Source organism: Staurois parvus, unplaced genomic scaffold (assembly GCF_062004578.1).
Source record: "Staurois parvus isolate SC_StPar_1 unplaced genomic scaffold, SC_StPar_1.0 ptg000006l, whole genome shotgun sequence".
Taxonomy (NCBI): Eukaryota; Metazoa; Chordata; class Amphibia; order Anura; family Ranidae; genus Staurois; species Staurois parvus.
In genome coordinates this window covers 4,239,336-4,263,005 of record NW_028317802.1, presented here as the reverse complement: position 1 = coordinate 4,263,005, position 23,670 = coordinate 4,239,336, and positions in this window count along the sequence as shown.

The following is a 23,670-nucleotide window of genomic DNA, read 5'->3' as shown; positions in this document are numbered from 1 at the left end:
TCAAGACATTTTGCAGGAAAACGTACGACCATCTGTCCGCTGTCAAGGTCCTACCTTTTCCCTGTGGTTATGTTACTTCATGTGCTGGTGTCCATCTTGGATTCTGCTGTGCATGATGGGAGCCCTTTTATGCCTTCAGGTTTCTGTGGTCCATCCTCCAGAGGGGTGTGGCTGATGACATATAAGCCTGTGGCCCGCACATGCTCTTTGCACTTGTGTCTTGTGTCTTTGTGTTGCTGTTACTCTGTTCTGACTCTCGTGACTCTCCTGGTATCTGATTCGGCTTGTCTTGACTATTCTTTGTATTCTCCTTTGATCTGACCCTCTGTTGCTGAACCCGGCTCGTGACCTGTGATTCTCGTCTGCTGTCCTGTACTGTTCTGTCCTGTTGTTGTTGACCCCGGCTTGTCTGACTACTCTTTTGTCTCTTCCACCAGCTACACGCCATTGGCGGCGGCCATTACCGCAGCTGAGGTGTCTCGGGGGCCGCGACCTGGTTCCTGGCTGCGTCAAGTCCATCCCCACCATCAGGGGCCCTGGTGAAGGGCAGCCTGGGACTTAGACTCCGCGCCCTGAGGGACTTCGGTCTGTGGGTGGTGGTTGTCGTCAGCCAGTGCGTTACATTGTTAGGCCTGCCTGTCCGTTCCTCAGCTCCTGCCCTGACATTACACAAGTGCCATGAACCCTGACGGTGCAGGCACGCCTTCGCTCCCAATGTTAGTCGCCAGACTCGATCAACAGGATCACCTGTTGGATCAGTTTGCTCAGGCGTTGCAAACTCTGCTTGCACGCACCGCGCACCTTACTCCTGGTGTTATTAGGCCGGTTGTCGCTCCGGTGGTCGCTTCCGCTGCTGTTCCGCTTGCTGTGCCTACCGCCGCGGCTGATGCGGCACCCGCGGTGTCCAGAGGTATGACCGGTTCAGCCCCTCTTCCACAGCGCTTTGGGGGTGAGCCGAGTCAGTGTCGTGGGTTCCTCAACCAGGTGGGTATTTATTTTGAATTAATACCCCACGCCTTTCCGTCTGAGAGGTCAAAGGTGGGGTTCCTCATCTCACTACTCTCAGACAAGGCCTTGGCCTGGGCAAATCCCTTATGGGAGAGGAACGACCCGGTGATTCAAGATTTTTCTGGTTTTGTCGATGCCTTCCGTAGGGTATTCGACGTACCGGCTCGTTCCGCCTCGGCGGCCAAGCTGCTCATGACCATGCATCAGGGTTCACGGACCGTGGCCGAGTACGCTATAGAGTTTCGTACCCTGGCGGCAGAGGTCGGTTGGAACAATGAGGCTCTGGTGGCTGCGTTTTCCCATGGTCTTTCTGACTCATTGAAGGACGAGATTGCAGCTAAGGAACTGCCTGTGGTGTTGGAGGAGCTCATCTCTTTCCTGATCCTGATTGACACCAGGCTCAGGGAGAGGCCTTCACTCAAGGAACGCCTGCGGAGGCCTTCCAATCGACTGGCACCTGCGTTTTCTGTCCCACCCGTTCCTCCCTCTCCTCCCACGCCTCCTGGGGATAGCTTGTCTGGTGGGGAACCCATGCAGCTGGGGTTTGCTCGCCTTTCCGAGGGGGAGCGGGCCGCTCGGCGTCGGGAGGGTCGCTGCCTGTACTGTGGCCTCGGTGGGCACTTTCGGCAGTCTTGTCCGGTCCGTCCGGGAAACGCTCGCACCTGAGATCATGTCGGGGACAGATCTTGGGTGGAGTTTCCTCGTCCCCGGCGTTCCGCAAGGATAAGCCACTGATCACCGTGGTCCTTTCTTGGACAGGGGGCTCGGTGACGGCCCAGGCGTTGGTAGACTCTGGGGCCGGTGGGTTGTTCTTGGACAGCTCGTTTGCTGCGCAGCACTCCATTCCCCTGCAGGCTCGTGCTGCCCCATTGGTTCTCGAAGCAATAGATGGCAGGCCCCTGCAGCCGCCGCAGGTTACCCACGAGACCCTGCCAATAGAGGTAGCCATTGGGGCTGTTCACAGGGAGTTGGCCTGTTTTCAGGTGATTTCTTCCCCACACTATTCGGTGGTTTTGGGGTATCCCTGGCTCCAGAGGCACAATCCAACCTTCAATTGGCAAACAGCCGAGATTCTCTCATGGTCTCCACAGTGTGGGGCCGGGTGCATCCGGGGGCCGGTTAAGGTATTGTGTGCCTCCTCTGACTCTGCGTTGCCCACCGACTATGGGGAATACCGGGACGTGTTCGATAAGGTACGCGCTGGTACCTTGCCACCGCATCGTCCTTACGACTGCGCCATATCCCTGCAACCCGGGGCCACTCCTCCACGTGGCAGGGTGTACCCTCTCTCGGTTGCGGAGAATAAGGCCATGGAGGAGTACGTGGTGGATGCGCTTTCCCGGGGGCACATTCGTAAGTCTACTTCCCCAGCAGGAGCGGGGTTTTTTTTCGTAAAGAAGAAAGGTGGGGAATTGAGGCCCTGCATCGATTATAGGGGTCTCAATCGGATTACCATTAAAAATGCATATCCAATTCCTTTGATTTCTGAGTTATTCGACCGCCTTAAGGGAGCAACGGTCTTTACCAAACTCGACCTTAGGGCGGCGTACAACCTCGTACGGATCAGACAGGGGGATGAGTGGAAGACCGCGTTTAACACCAGAACTGGGCACTACGAATACCTGGTGATGCCCTTCGGATTGTGTAACGCGCCCGCGGTCTTTCAGGAATTCATAAACGATGTCCTTCGTGATTTGTTGCAGCAATGCGTAGTGGTTTACCTGGATGACATCTTGGTTTACTCTACCTCCATGGAGTCCCATGTCCAGGATGTTAAGCAGGTGCTGCAACGATTGCGTGAGAACGGACTCTTTTGTAAACTCGAGAAGTGCGAGTTCCATCGATCCCAGGTTGCCTTTTTGGGCTACATAATTTCCGCGGAGGGATTTTCCATGGACCCTCAGAAGGTTGCGGCAGTTCTGCAGTGGCCTCGTCCCAATGGTCTTCGGCCCATTCAGCGCTTTCTGGGTTTTGCCAACTACTATCGGAAGTTCATCAGGAACTTCTCCACATTGGCAAAGCCTCTCTCTGACCTAACCAAGAAGGGGAGTAACCCTCACGAGTGGCCATCCGAGGCCATCAGAGCTTTCGAGGCTCTGAAAGCTGCCTTTGCTTCGGCTCCGATTCTTTCGCATCCCAATCCTGGGTTGCCCTTCGTCCTCGAAGTTGATGCTTCCGAGACGGGAGTAGGGGCTCTCCTGTCTCAGCGTCGGTCACCCGATGGACCCCTACTTCCCTGCGGGTTCTACTCCAGGAAGCTTTCCTCGGCTGAGTGCAACTACCAGATTGGAGATCGGGAGTTGTTGGTCATCATTCTGGCTCTCAAGGAATGGAGGCACCTGCTCGAGGGTTCCGCGGTTCCGGTCCTCATTCTTACCGATCACAAGAACCTGACTTATCTTTCGGAGGCCAAGAGATTGACACCCCGCCAGGCCAGATGGGCTCTGTTCTTGTCACGCTTCAACTATGTGGTTTCATATTTGCCTGGTTCCAAGAATGTCAGGGCTGATGCGTTATCACGGCAATACTCTGAGTTGTCCAGGGAGGACTCTCAGCCAATCTCACTTATACCTCCAGATCAGATCCTGGCTGCCATTCGCACCAGTCTGACCTCTCCCCTTGGGGAGCAGATTTTGGCGGCTCAAACTGATGCTCCTCCCGGGAGGCCGGAGGGTAGATGTTTCGTACCCGAGGGATTGCGCACCCGCCTGCTGCGTACCTACCATAACGCCAAAACTGCCGGGCATCCAGGGAAGAACCAGCTGTGTTGGGTCGTCTCTCGCTTATTCTGGTGGCCAACCCTCCGTGCCGACATTGCCTCTTATGTAGCGGCATGTTCGATCTGTGCCCAGAATAAGTCTCCACGGCATCTCCCTTTGGGTCTTCTGCAACCCATTCCCAATGGGGAGCGTCCTTGGTCACATCTAGGGATGGACTTTATTGTAGACCTCCCGGTGTCTCGGGGTCATACGGTCATCCTCATGATCGTCGATCGGTTTTCCAAGATGTGCCATTGCATTCCACTCAGGAAATTACCCACAGCGCAGGAACTGGCCACGGTCTTTTCCAGGGAGATTTTTCGCCTGCATGGGTTACCTAAGGTGATTGTCTCAGACCGCGGGAGTCAGTTTGTGTCCAGATTCTGGCGTGCCTTCTGCTCCCAGTTGGGTATTAGTCTCTCCTTTTCATCAGCCTACCACCCGCAGTCCAATGGGGCTGCGGAGCGTTCCAATCAGGCCTTAGAACAATTCCTTCGGTGTTATATTTCAGACCATCAGGATGATTGGGCCGATCTCCTGCCGTGGGCAGAGTTTGCCAGGAACTCGGCGGTCAACTCCTCCATCGGGATGTCTCCCTTCATGGCCAACTATGGGTTTCAACCCGCGGTATTACCTGAGAGGTTCTCACCACAGGACATTCCGGCTGTGGAGAACCATCTTGCTGCCCTGCGTTCTTCTTGGGGGCAGATCCAGAGGGCCTTGAGGGACTCAGCTCAGCGCCAGAAGTTCCAGGCTGATCGCAGACGGTTGCCCGCTCCTTCATACCAGGTCGGCGATCGGGTGTGGTTGTCTACTCGCAACCTCAATCTTCGGGTGCCCACACCCAAACTGGCTCCCCGTTTTGTCGGTCCTTTCCGCATTCTCCGCAAAGTGAATCCGGTGGCCTATGCACTTGCCCTTCCGTCTGGGATGCGGATCTCCAATATCTTTCATGTTTCCCTGTTGAAACCTCTGATCTGCAATCGCTTCACTACCTCTCTTCCTCGGCCCCGTCCTGTCCGGGTTGACGGTCATGAGGAGTATGAGGTGAGCCGGATCCTGGACTCTCGATTGGTGCGCGGTCAATTACAGTTCCTGGTTCATTGGCGCGGTTATGGTCCCGAGGAGCGTTCCTGGGTTCCTTCCGCGGATGTCCATGCTCCTGCCCTCCTCCGCGCTTTTCATACCCGCTTTCCTCAGAAACCTTTTGTTGAGCCGCGGAGGGGGAGGGGCCCTTGAGGGGGAGGTACTGTCAAGGTCCTACCTTTTCCCTGTGGTTATGTTACTTCATGTGCTGGTGTCCATCTTGGATTCTGCTGTGCATGATGGGAGCCCTTTTATGCCTTCAGGTTTCTGTGGTCCATCCTCCAGAGGGGTGTGGCTGATGACATATAAGCCTGTGGCCCGCACATGCTCTTTGCACTTGTGTCTTGTGTCTTTGTGTTGCTGTTACTCTGTTCTGACTCTCGTGACTCTCCTGGTATCTGATTCGGCTTGTCTTGACTATTCTTTGTATTCTCCTTTGATCTGACCCTCTGTTGCTGAACCCGGCTCGTGACCTGTGATTCTCGTCTGCTGTCCTGTACTGTTCTGTCCTGTTGTTGTTGACCCCGGCTTGTCTGACTACTCTTTTGTCTCTTCCACCAGCTACACGCCATTGGCGGCGGCCATTACCGCAGCTGAGGTGTCTCGGGGGCCGCGACCTGGTTCCTGGCTGCGTCAAGTCCATCCCCACCATCAGGGGCCCTGGTGAAGGGCAGCCTGGGACTTAGACTCCGCGCCCTGAGGGACTTCGGTCTGTGGGTGGTGGTTGTCGTCAGCCAGTGCGTTACATTGTTAGGCCTGCCTGTCCGTTCCTCAGCTCCTGCCCTGACATCCGCCAACTGAAGCTCCGCAGAGGATGGGTGATGCAACAGGACAATGACCCAAATCATACAAGTAATTCAACAAAACAATGGCTGCAACAGCATAGAATAAGCCTTCTGGAGTGGCCCAGTCAGAGTCCTGACCTCAATCCGATTGAAATGCTGTGGCATGACCTTAAGAGAGCGATTCACACCAGACATCCCAAGAATATTGCTACACTGAAACAGTTTTGTGAAGAGGAGTGGTCCAAAATTACTCCAGATCGTTGTGCAGGTCTGATCTGCAACTACAGGAAACATTTGGTTGAGGTTATTGCTGCCAAAGGAGGGTCAACCAGTTATTAAGTCCAAAGGTTCACATACTTTTTCCTCCCTGCACTGTGAATGTTTACATGTTATGTGCAATTAAACCATGGCAACATCTAATGTTTGTGTAGTATTATGTTTAGCAGACTGTGTTCTTCTATTGTTGTGACTTAGATGACATTCAGAGCACATTTTATGCCCAATTCATTCAAAACTCCACGTAATCCCAAGGGGTTCACATACTTTTTCTTGCAACTGTAGCATGTATTTAAAGCTTTGTATGATAGAGATGGCCGCTACAAAGGGCAGGGTGTTCCGACTGTTAGTGTGGTCAGGTTGCTCACCATGGTTATTTATAACATGACCCACATGCAGGCTGGTCAGTAGCTCTGAGGAAAGGGATTCATCCCCGAAATGTGTCACACACCTGACCACACTGACAGTTGGAACACCCTGTCCTTTGTTGCGGTCATCTCTATCATACAAAGCTTTACATATATGCTATGTCTGTGAGTATATTTTTGTCTTTTTACTTCTCAATAAATCTTGGATAATGCGCCACCTGTTTGCTCCTCAACAGTCAGGTTACATGAGTTTTCTGAATGCGTGAATTTACCTGAATGTTTTCAATGAACATTCTGTAACTACCCTTGCTTCCAAAGCTGAAAAACAATCTGATATGAAAGTATTTATTTGATAAAGTACCAACAAAATGTTGTGGCGCTAATACCATATGAACCCAAAATTAAGTATGAATAAGTAAATATAACAAATATAAAGTGACAATGGTATATAAAAATATAAAGCGACTCACACCAGCATGTGCAAACAAAATAAGGTCCAAAAAAGGACAGATATATCATAAATAAATCAATATGCAATATAATAATGAATACACACAGAACTTAAACGTGATAATACAAACGGGTGTCTATAACACTCACACAACACTAGTGCAAAAAAGTGCCAAAAAAGTCCAAATTGGGACCAATAAATGACAATAGTGCCCAAAAAGATCCTAAAAACGGATCTGATAGTGATACGGGGAAAAACACTAAACATAAACACAGAGTCCAAAATGGGACTACACACAAAAGTCCCATTTTGAACTCTGTGTTTATGTTTAGTGTTTTTCCCCATATTACTATCAGATCCGTTTTTAGGATCTTTTTGGGCACTATTGTCATTTATTGGTCCCAATTTGGACTTTTTTGGCACTTTGTTGCACTAGTGTTGTGTGAGTGTTATAGACACCCGTTTGTATTATCACGTTTATGTTCTGTGTGTATTCATTATTATATTGCATATTGATTTATTTATGATATATCAGTCCTTTTTTGGACCTTTTTTTGTTTGCACATGCTGGTGTGAGTCACTTTATATTTTTATATACCATTGTCACTTTATATTTGTTATATTTACTTATTCATATTTAATTTTGGGTTCATATGGTATTAGTGCCACATCATTTTGTTGGTTCTTCACGTTTATCATTTGATATATGATTGGATTTTGGCAGCTGTACCTCCTTTAGTAATCTGTAGGGACATAGTTAGGAGCACAGGAGGTTTTTTCACATATTTATTTGATAAAGTGCTGTGTTTTATATCAGTTCTGTATGAAATGTATTGAAAATTCTGGAACTTGAAAGCAAACCCTAATTCATAAAATATTCCAGCCTATGACTAAGTACTTTTCAAAAGACAAGCAAGTCAAGCACAGCAGCAATATTTATATGCCAAAACCTTTGAGGGAAAAAAGCAGTTTTGGTCATGTGTAGTCCTTTATCTAAAAAATATTTGCTTTTATTGTACTGCTTTCGCAGAGTATGAGGGTAGAGCCACCCAAAAATAATGTTGGTCCCAAAAGAGAGCCTGCTGGTTTGAGGAACAGCCATAACTACATTATTATTTCAACATTCCGTACTGTACTTACTGTGCAGTATTTCCCAATAAAGCTAATTATTTTTAAAAATGTGCATACGCTTCCTGATTTTAAAAGCAAAACTCATATTTTCAGTTTGTTGAGTTCCTTCGAGTTTCATCTTCTGCCTGTGACACTGTTGTGCTTCATTTTAAGTAATCCAGCATTAATGAACATTAAATGAGCTATGTTTCAATTTTCTGAAATGTGTGCATCTGTGTGAGCTGCTCATTAGCCTTATATCAGAGATAAGGAACATGCTAATTAGAGTATATATGTTGCCAAGATAGGTTCATGCCTACTCAAACCTGACTGATTATATTCTAGCTTGTGAAACAAGTTCATTAACCAGTGAATCTCTCAAATTTCACATCTGCGAACACATTTCCTTGGGAGTGGTGATGCTCTATGACATAAAAATGCTGTGCTTATCTAGTAAACTGACTAGCACACAAATACACAACATAATTAGTTAGTTTACATGCACTGTAATCATTTGGTAGGGATCATTCAATAAGGGGAGAAGCCTAGGTAGTAACACACATTCTTTATTTTCTTGGGTATAGACATGGAAGGCTTAAAGTAGTACTAAAAAATAATATCTTTGTTCTCCAAAAAGAATCTATGCACATCCACTATTTACTGGCTCTGTAATCAATTTTTCATGGATTAATTTCTTATTGTGTTTTTATGACACCTTGTAACATACTCCGGAAGCTCTTCTTTTCCCCCCACTTCCATTGGTTTGAAACAAGCAGTGCATTTCATATTAGTGTTCCTGTGAACTGATTTATGCACAATACAAATTCCATAGTCCCTAGTCCATCCGGAACAAGACAGGGTGGTTATTGTCTTACTTACAGTCGGGCCATGGAGAACAAACATATCCACCCTCTACATGAAGCTACAAAAAGGGAATTTAGAGATTTGGAGAAGGCTGAGAGCAATAGAATGTACTTTTCTGAGTTAAGAATACATACTTGAGTAGAGTTTACATCTACTCACTTTAAATGGTTTTTCTGTTTTCATAGGCTTTGAAGCAAAATATATAGGGAGTTACATGATTCAATGATACAAACCACCGGGCTCATTGCATAATGTTGGTAGGTACACTCTAATGCTCATTGCACCCTGTCCAAACATTTCTGGTACTGCATGATTCCCCCTTTTACTCTACTACCCACACCTTATAAAACAAGTGATAAGTGGGCAGCTTTATTGGAACTTCTATCATTTGTGAGTAAATGTCCCACCATCAGGAAAAAAGGCTGTTTTTAGTAAAAAGAATAACAATTTTACCCTTTAGTGCCCTGTTTAGACTTCCAACTTTAACTAGCATAGAAATCATACAATCAGAGCACAGGCTTATACAGATTGTTCATCAATACTAAAGCCTTTTCTGACAACAGGGTTGGTTGCAAACCCTCAGGAAGAGTATCTCCCCAAAGTGCCTACATGGTACAATGCAGCAAAGCAACTCATTGTCTAGTGCTGGTATTTAGGAGCTGCATGCTTTCAGTGTATCGGCACAAAGGCTCCTGATTCAGAATTAGGTGAACATATAGCAGAAATTAGGTTGATTATTGTTAGGGCTTGGTTTACAGGTTATTTTAGGGATTAAGTGTTTTAGGGAGGTTAAAAGATCAGTTTGTAACATGTTCAGGGGTGTAACATGTAACATGTTATGATCCGATTGGCCTCTGATCTCTGCTTTGACAGCTAGCAAGGGACCCCCCCCCCCTCCCTCTAGCTGTCAAACTTTAAAAAAAATGTGGCCATGCAGGGCTCTGCCCGTCTGGCCGCGTCACTCATTCACAGCATTCTGTGAATGAGAGACTGCAAGTCCCGACACCCTTAGCAGCTGTCAGCTTGTAATCCTCAGTGAACGAACATGGCGCTATGGAGCACCGTGATAGATCATTACTTCTTCCTGTCAGTATATCTGTTGCTCATACATCCCATATGAGCAAGCAGATATTCTGACAGATCTGCAGCAGACCTGCATGGCACCAGTGATCTGCTGATCTCTGGTGCAATACTTTCCAGGCTTCTGCAGACAAAAATAATAAATGCAATTTTTTTTTACCTGCAAAAAATTTGCATTTATTATTTTTTACTAAAAGGTGAACTTATCCTTTAACTGATTGTTGTTTCATGTTAGGTTATGGTAATTTCTGCTTTTGTATTGTGATACCATTTGGATGTCTATTCTTCTGGAGCGCTGGAGAGTGTGTAATGTATTATCATTTGGTAATACTGCTATTATGGTTATACATGAGACTAAGGGTTCAAAGATGATCACATAGCAACAGAATATTGCTACCAGTTGACACCATGTGGATTTGGGTTTTTAATGAAATTGTATAAATATGATAAATATAGATCCAGACAAAAGGCTTATCTTTAAATATAATTTGTGAAACCACAATTGGAATTTTCATTTATTAATGCTAAAAATAATCTTTGTTTACTGTGCAAACGGCAAGCAGACTGAATAAACCATTTGCATTAAAAGTAGAATGGGGAATAACTGATAGGCAGGCATGCTAATAAATATTAGCATGAAGATGTTTTAGCAGACAGTCACTAGTGGAAAGTATCCTATTCTTAAGATTTAGTAACTGCATTTATTTAGATGTGAACAATTGTCTAAACATTACAATATTTTAAGATAATAATTTGTCTAATAAATTCTTTTGTCAATTTTCTTTCCTTTCTTGTACCTGCAAGACCCTGTATTATACAAATTGACCTGATAACCCTATTACTTAGTTTTCTTTGCATACTAAAATTTGGAGCTTTTAATGGCGCTAATCGTCGGATTGGAGGGAGTTGGAAGAATATAATTGATGACAACTTTAGTAGAAATCTTATAGAGAGGCTATGTGATTTGGTGAGATTGCCTACTGAAGGGAGTAGGCCACAGAGCACTTTTTTAAGCACAGACTTAAAGTGTGAAAGAAAATCATACAGCACAGTGAGCATTGATTGAAGATTGGATGTTCATTTAGCCTTGATTCAAAGTAGTGCGATTTTGAATTGGCTGCTGTGCCTTGCAAAATACAGGGAAAAGGTCCTTGCACCTTTCCAGAAATCACAGCCCACACTGGGAAACACACTACAGTGCCATTAAGATCAATGGCACACGCCCGTGGGTCCCGAATTTCGTTTGCAGATGGTTGCAGGTGTGGAACGAAGTGCGGGTCCCACAGTGGCTTCCACTTGCACTAGTGTGAACCAAGCCTAATCCAATGAAGTGGACTTATTTCATGAACTTTGTTCTATGTATGACCATATATGATTTTGTTTGATGAGTTTGAGGTTAGTTGTATCTATAGCACAGCACACTGGTGATTGATATTGGTATTCTTCATATAGTGAAATTTTGGGTGGGGTAAACTGCAGTTGCATTATTTTGGTTTTATGTAATGGTATACAAATGTGGGTTTAGTTATGATCCCGAAACCAGACACTGACCTCCATGCCTGGTTTAATTACTGTCCTATCTCGTTGTTAAATATAGACGTTAAGATCCTCACTAAAATCTTAGCTTCTAGGTTAAATTCCTTCATAGAACAGCTCATTCGGAAAGATCAAGTAGGGTTTGTCCCTCTATGGGGAGCAGGTGACAATATCTGCAGGGCAGTACAGCTTATACATCTAGCCAAATCCTGTTCTAATCCCGCTATGTTACTGTCCTCCGATGTCCATAAGGCATTCAATACCATCTCCTGAAACTATACTGTATGTTTTTCACTTTTCAGCAGTGGAGTTTCAAAGATGCTCTCCTCTCCTGGATCTATGCCCTATATGCACATCCATCTGCTATCCTCTAATACACTAGTTACACTTCTGACCCCTTCCCTGTCCATAGGGGCACCAGACAGGGATCCCCCTTGCCCTACATCTTATTCATCCTAGTGATAAGAGTCCTTGGCAGTGGCTATACTTGCCCACCCCAATGTTCGGGACCTCAAAATAGCAGGAGACATCACAAAATAATGATGTTTACCAACACATTCTTATGTAAATCTCCACACCTCCTTAATAAGCCTCTTCACACTTGTCTCTGAGTCTGGGTCTATCCCGCAGTTCCTTGTTAATAAAACCAAGTCCAAGGCCTTGAACCTCTTGCTTTCCCTGGACAACCTCCAGGGACTTTAGACTGTCTATAATTTTTCATGTCCTCCTTCTTTGCCATATCTGGGAGTTCGCCTAACCCAGTCATTTAAATCTCTCAAACTGGTAGAGGGAACGTGTAGCATGTTTCCAAAGGTGAGCTTATCCTTTGGATATATTCTAAATTTGTAGAACAAGCTAGGTTTTTGTGAAAAGTTATGTTTCTGTGTCTAAAAACAGGCTGAAATCAGTGCTTGCTTGGCACTGTCTGGCTATTATAGTCCAGCAACTCTGATGAGACTACAGACCAAGACAACAACATTACTTCTAAGGCTCATCATAAAACTTTATTGGAGATTTACTGAAGGTTACCAATTTTGCTTGCAAAAGGAGGTAAGGGTGTACTAGAAGTAAATTTCCAAGCCATATGATCAGTTACATTTATTCTTTAACCACTTCAATACCATGTACTTTTACGCCCTTCCTGCCCAGGCCAACTTTCAGCTTTCAGTGTTATTGCACTTTGAATGACAATTGTCCGGTCATGCAACATACCCATTAAAAATTTGTATTATCTTTTCCACACAAATAGAGCTTTCTTTTGGTGGTCTTTAATCACCACTAAGTTTTTTATTTTTTGCAAAATAAACCTGAAATTTTTGAAAAAAAAAATATTTATACATTTTTGTTATAAAATTTTGCAAATAAATAACACTTCTTCATATATTTAGGTTAAAATACCCCAAATTAGTGTATATTATTTAGTCTATAGGAAATTTATAGAGTCCACAAACCATAGTATATATATCTGACAATTGATCATGTACTGACAGCCCATCTCATTTCTTGGGGCCCTAAAACACCAGAATAGTAAAAATACCCCCCAAATTATCCATTTTTGGAAAATAGACAGTCCAAGGTATTTAGTAAGAGACATTGTGAGTTTTACAAAGGTTGTAAATTTTTTTTACAATTTTTTAGATAATGTAGAAATTTTAAACAAATCACAATTTCTAAAAATAGTTTTACATATTGTCACCATTCCAGTACTGCATTATTATATAACTGGTGTGTTGGTGATCAGGGACACTGACTGGTGACAATATGTAAAAAAATAAAAATAATCAGAATAATTTAATTTTTTTTATTACATTATTTTAACTTTTTTTTTTCTCAACACACTGTGACCAAAGCAATACAATGTTACCATAGTAACATTGAACTACTCTGGGCAAATGGTCATGATTTGTTTGTTTTTTTGTTTGCATATTATGATTGCTAATACCAATGTATTTCATTGATATTTGCAATCATTGTTACTGAATGAAACTGATTCATTCAGTCTCTTGTTGTTATTAGATGTGATTGGACAAAGTTCATCACATGATACAGATGGGCTGTGATTGGCCCTGTTTGTGCCATGTGACTGCTTTGACCAATCACAGCTAACAACACAAGTGTATACAATGAATGGCATGACATGAAGCCATCCATTGTATACAATTGGCATGTGATCTGCTATTATTGGTCACAGCAGTCACATGACACTGGCAATGGGCCGGTGTAGTGATATGTCATCAGCTGTGTCCCTGTGGACACAGCCCTTGACAGAATGCGCCGCTGCATGGCTTCTTTTGACAGGATGCCATATGACGTCTAGTCACAAGAAGGAATGTCCTGCACGGACGTCAATCTGCTATAGGCTGGGCAGGAAGATGTTAAAGGATTACAGGGCACTAACTTTTGCACTTCAGTAACCCAGAATCAGGTTAAAGCCCATTGTCAGCTGACATCACAGAGCAGGTCCAGGCCATGAAAGGATCCAGACAATAGTGTCAGGATCCACCCAGATGTCTGACCAGCAACTGTCTTAGCCTCTCAGTATGCTGCTGAGAGTCTGACCCAGCCACTCCCTCCCCCTCTCCAGCCTGGTGCTCTAGTGATCATTAGTGGGTCAGAGAAGGGAGCGGGGACTGAGGTACTGCTTTCCGCTCACAGTGGACCAAGAACTGAGCAATCAGTGATCACATGATCACTCAATTTTTTGGTGTTAAAGTCGGTGAGGGACAGATGCATCATTGGATTGATACTGCAGCCATAGAGGTGAGTATATATTTTTTTTGCATACTCTACACTTCTCTTTTTATCTCAGTTACAAATATCTGAAAATCTCTCTGCAGTGGTCCATAGTATGAATCATCTAGGGATATCTATATGTAGCTGCTAATATGTTGCAAGAAACTTGACTTTTGGGCTGACAATAGACTCATAAACTTTAGTCCCAGAGCACCCCTCTCCCCTGATAGCCACCCTACAGGTTTGTTCACAAGTGCAGTAGGGACTCCCACTCCTCTGAAAAATGATTCACGCTACAATTGCTTTTCAGAGGTTTTCGATAGTCGTGATTTAATCCTATAGTTTCCATACTACCGCACTGAAACCACATGCAATACATCTCCATAGAACTGCCCTAGTAGTGTTCAGTGGTGGCAACATCCACCAAAAGTGATATGTTGTTTAGGTTTTGCCACCCCATGTGTACAGACATGAGAGTAGTATGTTAGTGTTCAGGTGGGTGGTCAGGAAACAATAAAACCTTGGCTGGACCACCTTTTTTTACTGTCCCCTGGCCACAAATTTGCAAGAAGACTTTCTTACACAGGGCATTCTAGAAAAATACACCCCACAGAACCTCCACCATCCCAGATCCCCACCCACCTTCATATCACCAGTCCTCCTTAGACTCATACCAACAATGTAGGGGCATTTTTCCCTTCAGTGACACCACAGATGAAGGGACATTTTTTTTAAGTGATACCAGAAACACAGGAAAACTTTTTCCTTCCAGTGACACCACAAACAGAGGAACATTTTTCCTTCCAGTGACACCACAGACATAGGGGCATTTTTCCTTCCAATGATACCACCAATGCATCATACTGATGCTGGGGCATTTCTGTCTACTTCACTGTTAGCCCCATATTTCACTGCGGGATAGAATGTGTAATGCTATTAACAACTTTGTGCTGCGCAGCCTAACTTGACGGTTTCCTTGTTATGATTTCCCGTGCCTCTGATTGGACGAGGCTGGGAGAGGGGTGGTACCTATTGGCTGCTGTCTCCAATCTGTGGTAGAGCTGGGTTAGGCTGGTCAGGCGGAGGAGGCAGGTCAGTGAGTGAGGTGGATTGCAATATTCCTGCTGGCTCTGTCCATGGTGGAGAGTTTTCCTAAACCATCCCTGTAATGCAGTGAGAGGCCAGTGGTGGTGCAGAGGCATCCCTGGATAGCTGTCAGAAGCCAGTGGTGTTTTCCTTGTCTCCGTACCATGATTTTCCTGATGGAAGTTGTCCATACCTGTGGAGGAGCTGGATATATTTCTATGCGCATTTAATATGCGCTTCTGGTGAGTGCATTCTTATAGCAGTTTTCAAGCACAGAGTCACTTTCACCCGTTCGTCATGGAGATTTTTGGGATGTTTTGATATTCATTCGAATTATCTCATCCATTTATTTATATTGGACTGTTCACCCATGTCACTTTATATTTATATTTTATAAAAAATTGCAGCGCTAAATACTAACAGATGTAAATATTGGTGATAAAGTGCAACAGCGCTAACATGGAGCGCAATAGGAAGTGATCAGTGCAACGCCCTGAATGGACGAAAAAGTTAGTGACATAAACGCACAATATAAATGTACATAGTCCATAAAACTTCTTCCATAAATAAGTGCTTATTTCATCCAATGCATGCAGATGATACATGGCTCCTCCACATACTCAATAAAATATGGTGCTTGTGACTCCTTGTGGTATAGGCAAAGAGAGGTGTGCTTGCACTCACCAGACGCACAACCAATTTGTGCATGTAAAGGTATTCCTGTCGGTCATCTGGACATCGATGGGGATATGGTACTTCTCAGTACTCAATACACCCTTGACCGTATTTCAGACCTCTCCACAGGACCCTCACAGTAAAGGGGATAAACCCTCGGTATAGATACCACAGCCACTTAATGACATTAAATCTCCACCTTAAGTAACTCCAAAAAATAATATTTATATTTATTTGTGGATATCACTTACTCACTGACATTCTGCAGGACACTCATGCAATATCATTCGCTTTAGCACCAATTCAGCGCCTTCACTTTGAGTATGTCACTATTGTCACTTTATTCAGTAGCATTTTTGTTTTTATAATATTTAATAGCACTGCATTCTATGTTTTTTCATGGTTTTGAGGATATAGGGGTTCATCCTTTTATGCCAGCTGTTTTATGTCAATCCGAGCGCTCGCTTCTTTTTGCTTTTTTGCCTCTCCCACCTGTTCACCCCCTACGGACCAGAGCAATTTTTACATTTACATTTTACTTATTTATTTAACGATAACTTTGTCATTACTTAAGGTAATAATGTAATACAAATATTGTATTTTTAAGGACAAAAAAGGATTTCTTTTCATGAATATTGTCTTGCAACAATGATTTTTTCCCCACAATCCTTAAGCAATTAAACTTAACAAAAATACTTTTTCTTTTTATGAGCAGTGTTAATTTAAAAATAAATAGTGTTACTGCACATAAAAATTATGATTCTGGTACAAAGCATTGCAAAGTTATTTACAAATGTAATAAAGTGTTTTTTTTTTTTTGTTTTTCTTTAAACTTTTGCGCTTTTTCAATCGCTTAAGGTCCGCCCTATAGCAGATATACTGCTACAGGGTAGTACCTGTGTGCAAAATTACGTATATATACATGAATTTGCATTTCTGGGTAGAGTGCATATGTGAACAGCGTGCGCGTCCTACCCGCGCCACCATTCGCATTCGCAATCACCAGGTCCCGTCCAGTAATTACTCACTAGCGCCTGGTGATTACCGAGCATCTCCAACGGGGAGGAAGATTGTTTTGTTTACAAACAATCTTCCACCCTGCCAGCTCGAGCACACTGCTCGGGATGGCTCTGCACAGTACAGCCATCCCGATCAGTGTGCTTAAAATTAAGAACACACTCCCCACCCCCTAGTAAAACACTCCCTACACACAGTCAATCCTTTGGTCACCCCTCATATTAACCCCTTCCTGCCCAGTGCCAGTAGTACAGTGCAGGGGCGGACTGACCATTTGGAAACTCAGGCACTGCCCGAAGGCCCGGGGTCAGTAGGGGGCCCCATGAGATGCCCCTGTTACCTTTTTCATAGGTTTTTTTGAGTTTGGGCAAGGACACAGGGGCCCCATGATCCCCTATTGCCCGGGGGCCCCATGAGTTGTCAGTCCGCCCCTGGTACAGTGTCAGTGCTTTTTTTTAGCACTGATCACTGTATTGGTGTCACTGGAGATGTCAGTGACACCAAGTTAGTTCCCCCCAGTGTCAGAATGTCTGCCGCAGTCTCGCTAAAGTCACTGATCACGGCGATTACTAGTAGAAAAAAAATCCCATTATCTATACCACCATTTGTAAATGCTATAACTTTCACGTAAACCAATTAATTTACACGTATTGGGATTTTTTTTTTTAGCAAAGACATGTCATAGAAGATATTTTGGCCTAAATTTATGCCGAAGTTTGATTTTTTAAATATTTTTACTGGACATGTTTAATAGCAAGAACACCAAAATATTGGAGTTTGTTTTTCAAAATTGTCGGTCTTTTTTTTTCTTATAGTGCAAAAAATAAAAAACCGCACAGGTGATCAAATACTACCAAAAGAAAGCTCAATTTGTGGGGAAAAAAGGACGTAAATTTCTTTTGGGTGCAGCATTGAATGACCGCGCAATTGCCAGTTAAAGTAATGCAGCACCGTAACGCAAAAAATGGCCTGGTCATGAAGGGGGGTAAATCCTCAGGAGGGCAAGTGGTTAAATGTGAAATTTGTAAATATATGTTAAAGGTGTCAAAATATTAAAGAACAAAACATACAAAAACAAGTTGAAATATTATTAGTTAATAGAATAGAAACTATCCAAGATAAAGCAGCAGGAAAATAATAATTGAATGGAGAAGGAGAATAAAGAGTTAATTAGAGCTGATTAGAGTAAACTAAAGTTAAACAGAAAACCATTTAACGAGTTTAAAAAAAAACATCTTTTTTACCCTTGTCTGCCAGATGGAAGTTCATCCCTTTGATCTGTAGATAAATAAACAGATACAAAATGAAACAATGGTTATTTTGAGCAATGTTGTTATAAACATTGCCAGACTGCTTTTCTTTGACAGCTCCAGTTGTCAGAACTTTCTCTATGTACTTTGCTATGCAGCATTGATTAATCAGAGTGGAATTGCCAGTAATGTGACAGGGGAGGTCCTGGAAGCAGGACAGAAGGACTAGAAGTGTACACATACCTTTTGTACAATGCTGATATTTATTTGGGCATGGCTAACATATCCAGAGTCTTCAGCTGGTTAAACTCATTTGTTACATGTTTCAATGAGGCATGATATGTGCATTGTTAATAACCCCACCATACCTTCCACTCCTCCTGGTGTAGAGGGAAGCACAACATTTGCCATTTTCGTCCTGGCCACTGAATGACCTTGTCTTGGCACTGGGTATCAGCATGATATCTTAGCATTTTTGCAACTGACAATACCAATTTATATGTCTTCTATGTTGGTATAGTATAGGTAAGGGGTACTACTTTTTATTTTAGTAAACAAAATGTTTACAAAAGCCAGCAGATCAGGCCTACAAATGTATTTGCCACATGCACCATAAATCTAGAATCCAGTGCATTCAGTTACACGTGTTCTTTCAGAGAGAGAGAGAGAGATAGAAGTGAGTATTGCGTAATACATGCGATCAGCCTTGAGTTCCCTAACTCTGATTGGCTAGCAGGAGAGAAATTTAGATAAATGGACATTAATTTAATCTGAACTAATCCAAGTTGGATCCTTGCAAAAGGCTAAAGAGGGAAGACAAGGCATTTACAGGGTTACCATAAAGTCTGCTGATTAATGCTGGAGAGGATTAGAAGCACTGGCATTTTGCATGCTGGCATTAAGCCTGTTTGGCTTAGAAAGACGAGAACTGGAAGACCAAGCATTTGCATAGCTGGCATTAAAGCACGTTGATTAATGGAGAGGATCAGGAGGCACACTTTCATAATCAAAGGGTTGAAAATTAGATAGCCAAGCACCTGCAGCATTGGCAAGATGGCCCACTAGCTGATGCAAGGGAGGTTAATGCGTCAAGACTCTCCTTGGCGACCATTGCTGCTTGTGGGGTCCTGAACAACACAGTTCAGGTTGTAATATAAATGGCAATGGTCCCTGTCACTCACTATCATAGCTAGTCATATGTTTGGCATTACATCTTATTGATTTAGAAGTGAGATTGATTACACTATCAGCTGGTGGAGTATCTAGTGGAACAAGTGATGATTACAGAAAAACACACAGATTGTTTCAGTTCTTTTTCATTTTGAATCAAGGAATCACAGAGTTAAATGAGTATTATAATAAAACGAAGACAAGTTTCACGTCAATCTGTGAGAGCATTAAACCAGGTTATTCTGGGCTATTTCATAAGACAGTGTAAGAGCAATGATAATGGTAAACTATAGTAACCATTCTGTCAAAGCTAAATTCCTAATGGTTGCAGGGGGTTACTGCAGCTTTCACCTTGGACTACAGAATATGCCCTGATGATGTTTTGGAGAATTGCATTTTTAACCCACGATTCATCTGTCTCTAAAACAAATTTCTGTGATAAGGAAGAGCAGCAAAATATTCTGTTTCATAAATACTTAATACACTTCATGTTCTTTTCTGTATATACAAACGTTTGCAGTATCCTTGGCTGCAATAGGAAATGTTCACATTTCTCTGATTCCAGTGCTTGATTTTCTGATAGATAGCACATTTATTATATATTATTATAGTGATAATGTTCTGGGGATGAGATGGCCATTACATAGTTACAAAAATGGATTGTTTTAAATATGTACATTCATGCCAAAATTCTCAGTGGAAATTTGGAACAGTATTTTTGGCAATGGAGAGCTCTTTGTTACTAGAAGGCAACAACGTCAGATAGATATGGACACAAAACACAGATAGATAGAAACAGATGTAGACATTTTTCATTCTGGAATAAACAGTTTAGGGGTTTACAGCAAACATTGAAGCTCTACAGCACTATATAAAGCCTGATCTTCCAACATGCAATGTATCCGGTCTGAAAATTGGAGCCTTGTCAAGCAACCATCCTTTAGTATGGACAGTGTTTGTAATTAAAAAGCTTAGTGACCAGTTTATAATCCTGATAATTCTTTAATCTAATATCTGCTGTGTCACAACAGATCAAATCAAGATATTGTATATAGCACTCACCCCTAAAGAAACTACTGGAATTGTACAGGTTCTCCTGCCTTTCTAATGGTGACCCACCCTGTAAAGAAGATGTACCCAGCACCAGAGACCCACCAATGGCATCAGACAGACTTCAGTACCTTCAATCCTTTTCTGTTTACAATTGGTTTGATTATCTTGCAGAGGGAAGCTTAGGGGTACAGAATACCCCAAAACAGCAGCAGTAATCACTTCACACAGTAGGGTTCTCCAAGAATTCTTTAACCCAAGACAACAATCTTCCGGGTTCTTAGGTCTCTGCCACAGGCTAGTTTAGATTCTGTGGGCCAGATGGGCAACAATATTACAGTTTACTAGGTCTCTGCCACAGACCAGCTTTGGATTCTGTAGGCCTAGATGGGCAGGTAAAAGAACAAGCAATCTTGACTGTGGCTTCATCCACACGCAGCGGCCTGGGAGGCAAAGACCTTTAGCAGCTACATCCTCTACAGGCAGCAGTCTGGGTGGCAAGGACTGGACCCTTCTACACAGAAATCCCAACTGGGCAGAGTCTGGGATGCAAGGAACCTTCTGGAAGGTTCCTACAAATATTTATACTGAGCATATATCATTGGAATAAATCCCTCAGCAATTGGCTAAAGCAGAATAAATATTTGTAAACCAATTTTTGTAACTTCTCACTTTAACTACTGGTGAACACTCAACAACAGCAGGTAGAAGCAAACAATGTTCTGGGTGTTAGGAACATTAGATACTGTGGGGAGATTTGCTAAAACTGGAGCATCCAAAATCTGGTGCCGCTCTACACAGAAACCAATCAGCTTCCAGGGTTTATTATCAAAGCTTAATTGAACAAGCTGAAGCTAACAGCTGATTGGCTGCCATGCACAGCTGCAATAGATTCTGAGTACTCCAGTTTTAGTAAATCTTCCCCAGTGTCTCCCCACACAGCTGCCTGCATGCCTACTGCATCTATCCCTACAGTCTCTGTCACTCACAGACTCTCCTATCCCCAACCTGATCATTGGTGGCTGATGGGTAATGGGCCCCTCCACTCTCACTTTGTTGATGGCAGGAGGCATCTTCATTTCTAGGCAGTGTGTGATAATGTTGGCTACCTTGTGCCATGTATCTGCTACTGACCCATGCCTGAATAAACCCATGCCTGAATAACAGATATGTTTCTCTAATGGATTATGCTTCTGATTGCCATCTGCTCTAACCTTGAGCGACCTATTTGAATACCACAAGACAGAGGCTCTGGGCTAGTGATATCATTAGCTACATGGCTCCTGTACTATGTGCCTTGCCTTGTCTCTGCTCTAGGTTGACTTTGATACTGTCTAAATACCCTTGTCTAGATACAGATTGCATAACTGCCTTCTATGAAATTTGCTTGAATAGCAGGATCTGTCATTGCCTGCTCCCTTCCCTAACCCCTGCAAGCTTGGTATCTAGCTACTTAACTGCTGTGGTTGCTCCTGTAAAACTTTTTTAAACAATTTGAAGCTATTGATATGGTATATGAACTCTTCCTTTTGGAATGGAAGGGGAGCTTTTCAGTTCTGTGAATATAGCACTGAGCCTTAAGTCCTTGGAGCTTACAATAACTGATAGGAATTCAAACCTTAAGGGAAAGGCTGCTGCAATATATGAAACAGCAGTGATGTCTCGCTATTTTAACAGAATAGAACACAAACTGGTAAAACCTTCTACTGGACTTAGGAGAAGTCCAAGTGTGTTATTATTGATATTTTTCTGTGATTTTATACCAAAGATATTTGTTAATTGTTAGATTTTAAGACCATGTGCTGATTTAAAGCCAAGCCTTACCCTTTGATGGGCAAATAAATCAGTTGGACTGGTTTATGAGCTCAGCAGAGGAAGTACAGAATGTGAAGGGAGTCACTTTGGTGGGGGGCCCATGGAATCCAGCTCACTTTGGAGAGGTGGGAAGACACCTGTCTCAGCTCCCCATATCCCTTTTATGTGTAAATCACCCTGTGCCTGTTAGGGGTACAGGGTGAGCTGTCCTAATATTGTGTGGGCTTTGTCTCAGACTGTGTAGACTTGTTTAGGAGATAGGTGGGGTGGGGGTTGTTGATTGTTTAATGTTATGTGGCTGCATCCCATTGTTCTATTGTTTGTCTGGCTTGGGAGCAAACTATTATGGGATGTATGTGTTTATGTGTATTAGCTTAGTGGGGTGGTGTCTCCAGCAGCCCTCCCTCCTGATGGGACTGTGCTGGTGTGAAGTTTGAATACCTGTGTGTCTCTTGTTACTAACTGTAGATTGCCCCGCCCTGTGTCATCATGCAGGAAGGGGGGATTGTCCCCTGAGTGTATATATCTTGTATCTGTGTTCAAATAAAGTCTAGTCTTGTATGGTTGGCTGTGGTGTCTGTTGTCGGTGTTCGGACGGGGAAGCAGTATTCTAACAGAAGTATTAAAGCACAGTCTGGGTCGGTTCTGTTACATTGGTGGCAAGCGGTGGGATTGCTTCCTGGCTGTGAACATATCCAAATCACCACTGGGATTCAAGATCAGGAAAGTAGATGTTGGTCACCCCAGTGGAGATATGGACCTGGCATCAGAGTTCTCGGGGGTGCTGCAGATCGTTCTTGCAACATACCCTAGGACTGTGTCTGTGGATGAGTACCTGGAGCTCAGGCAGCATATTTGGGGGGCGCTTTGGATTGGAGCCCTCCAGGTTGCTGGTATGTACAAGGGCAAGTGCTATCCAACCCCAGGGGAACGGACCAGGGACCAATAGGAGTTATGGATGTCATTACTAGAGAGCGACCCCAGGAGCAATGAGTGACAGAGCTATACAGACTGGTCCAGCAGGAGATAGAGCTGGGCAACCGATATCGGGCTCTGCAATGGCATGCAGAGCAGGAATATTTAGGGGTGACAACAGAATGTTCTCTGGAGGGATATGACTTTGGTGGCCCTGGATTGCTGTGGGAGAGCCTTACAGATCATTTTGTGTTTGGCGATGAAGGAGAACATACCCTTGAGGACCTGTGAGAAGACCAAGAGGCTATGTTCGGTCTCACAGGGATCTCAGAGCTTGAACCAGATCTGGAATACCTGCTGATGAAAGAACAGCATCTGGAAAGGGCATACGGGCAACTGCTAAAACATGTTCAGCAGCATGCCCAAGAATCGGCAGTGGAAATTCCAGAGATTGCCGTCGCCAAACCTGAAGTGCTGACAAAAGGGCAGAGTTCTGCTAGCCTCTGCCCAGCACTGGTAACATCTTCTGGGTTCCACAGACAGGAGATGGTGAACCCCTATCCCCAGACACCAGTTCCAGAGACTGGGGATTTGATTGTCTTTTCTGCTGCAGAGGAACCAGCCAGTGCACCTCCA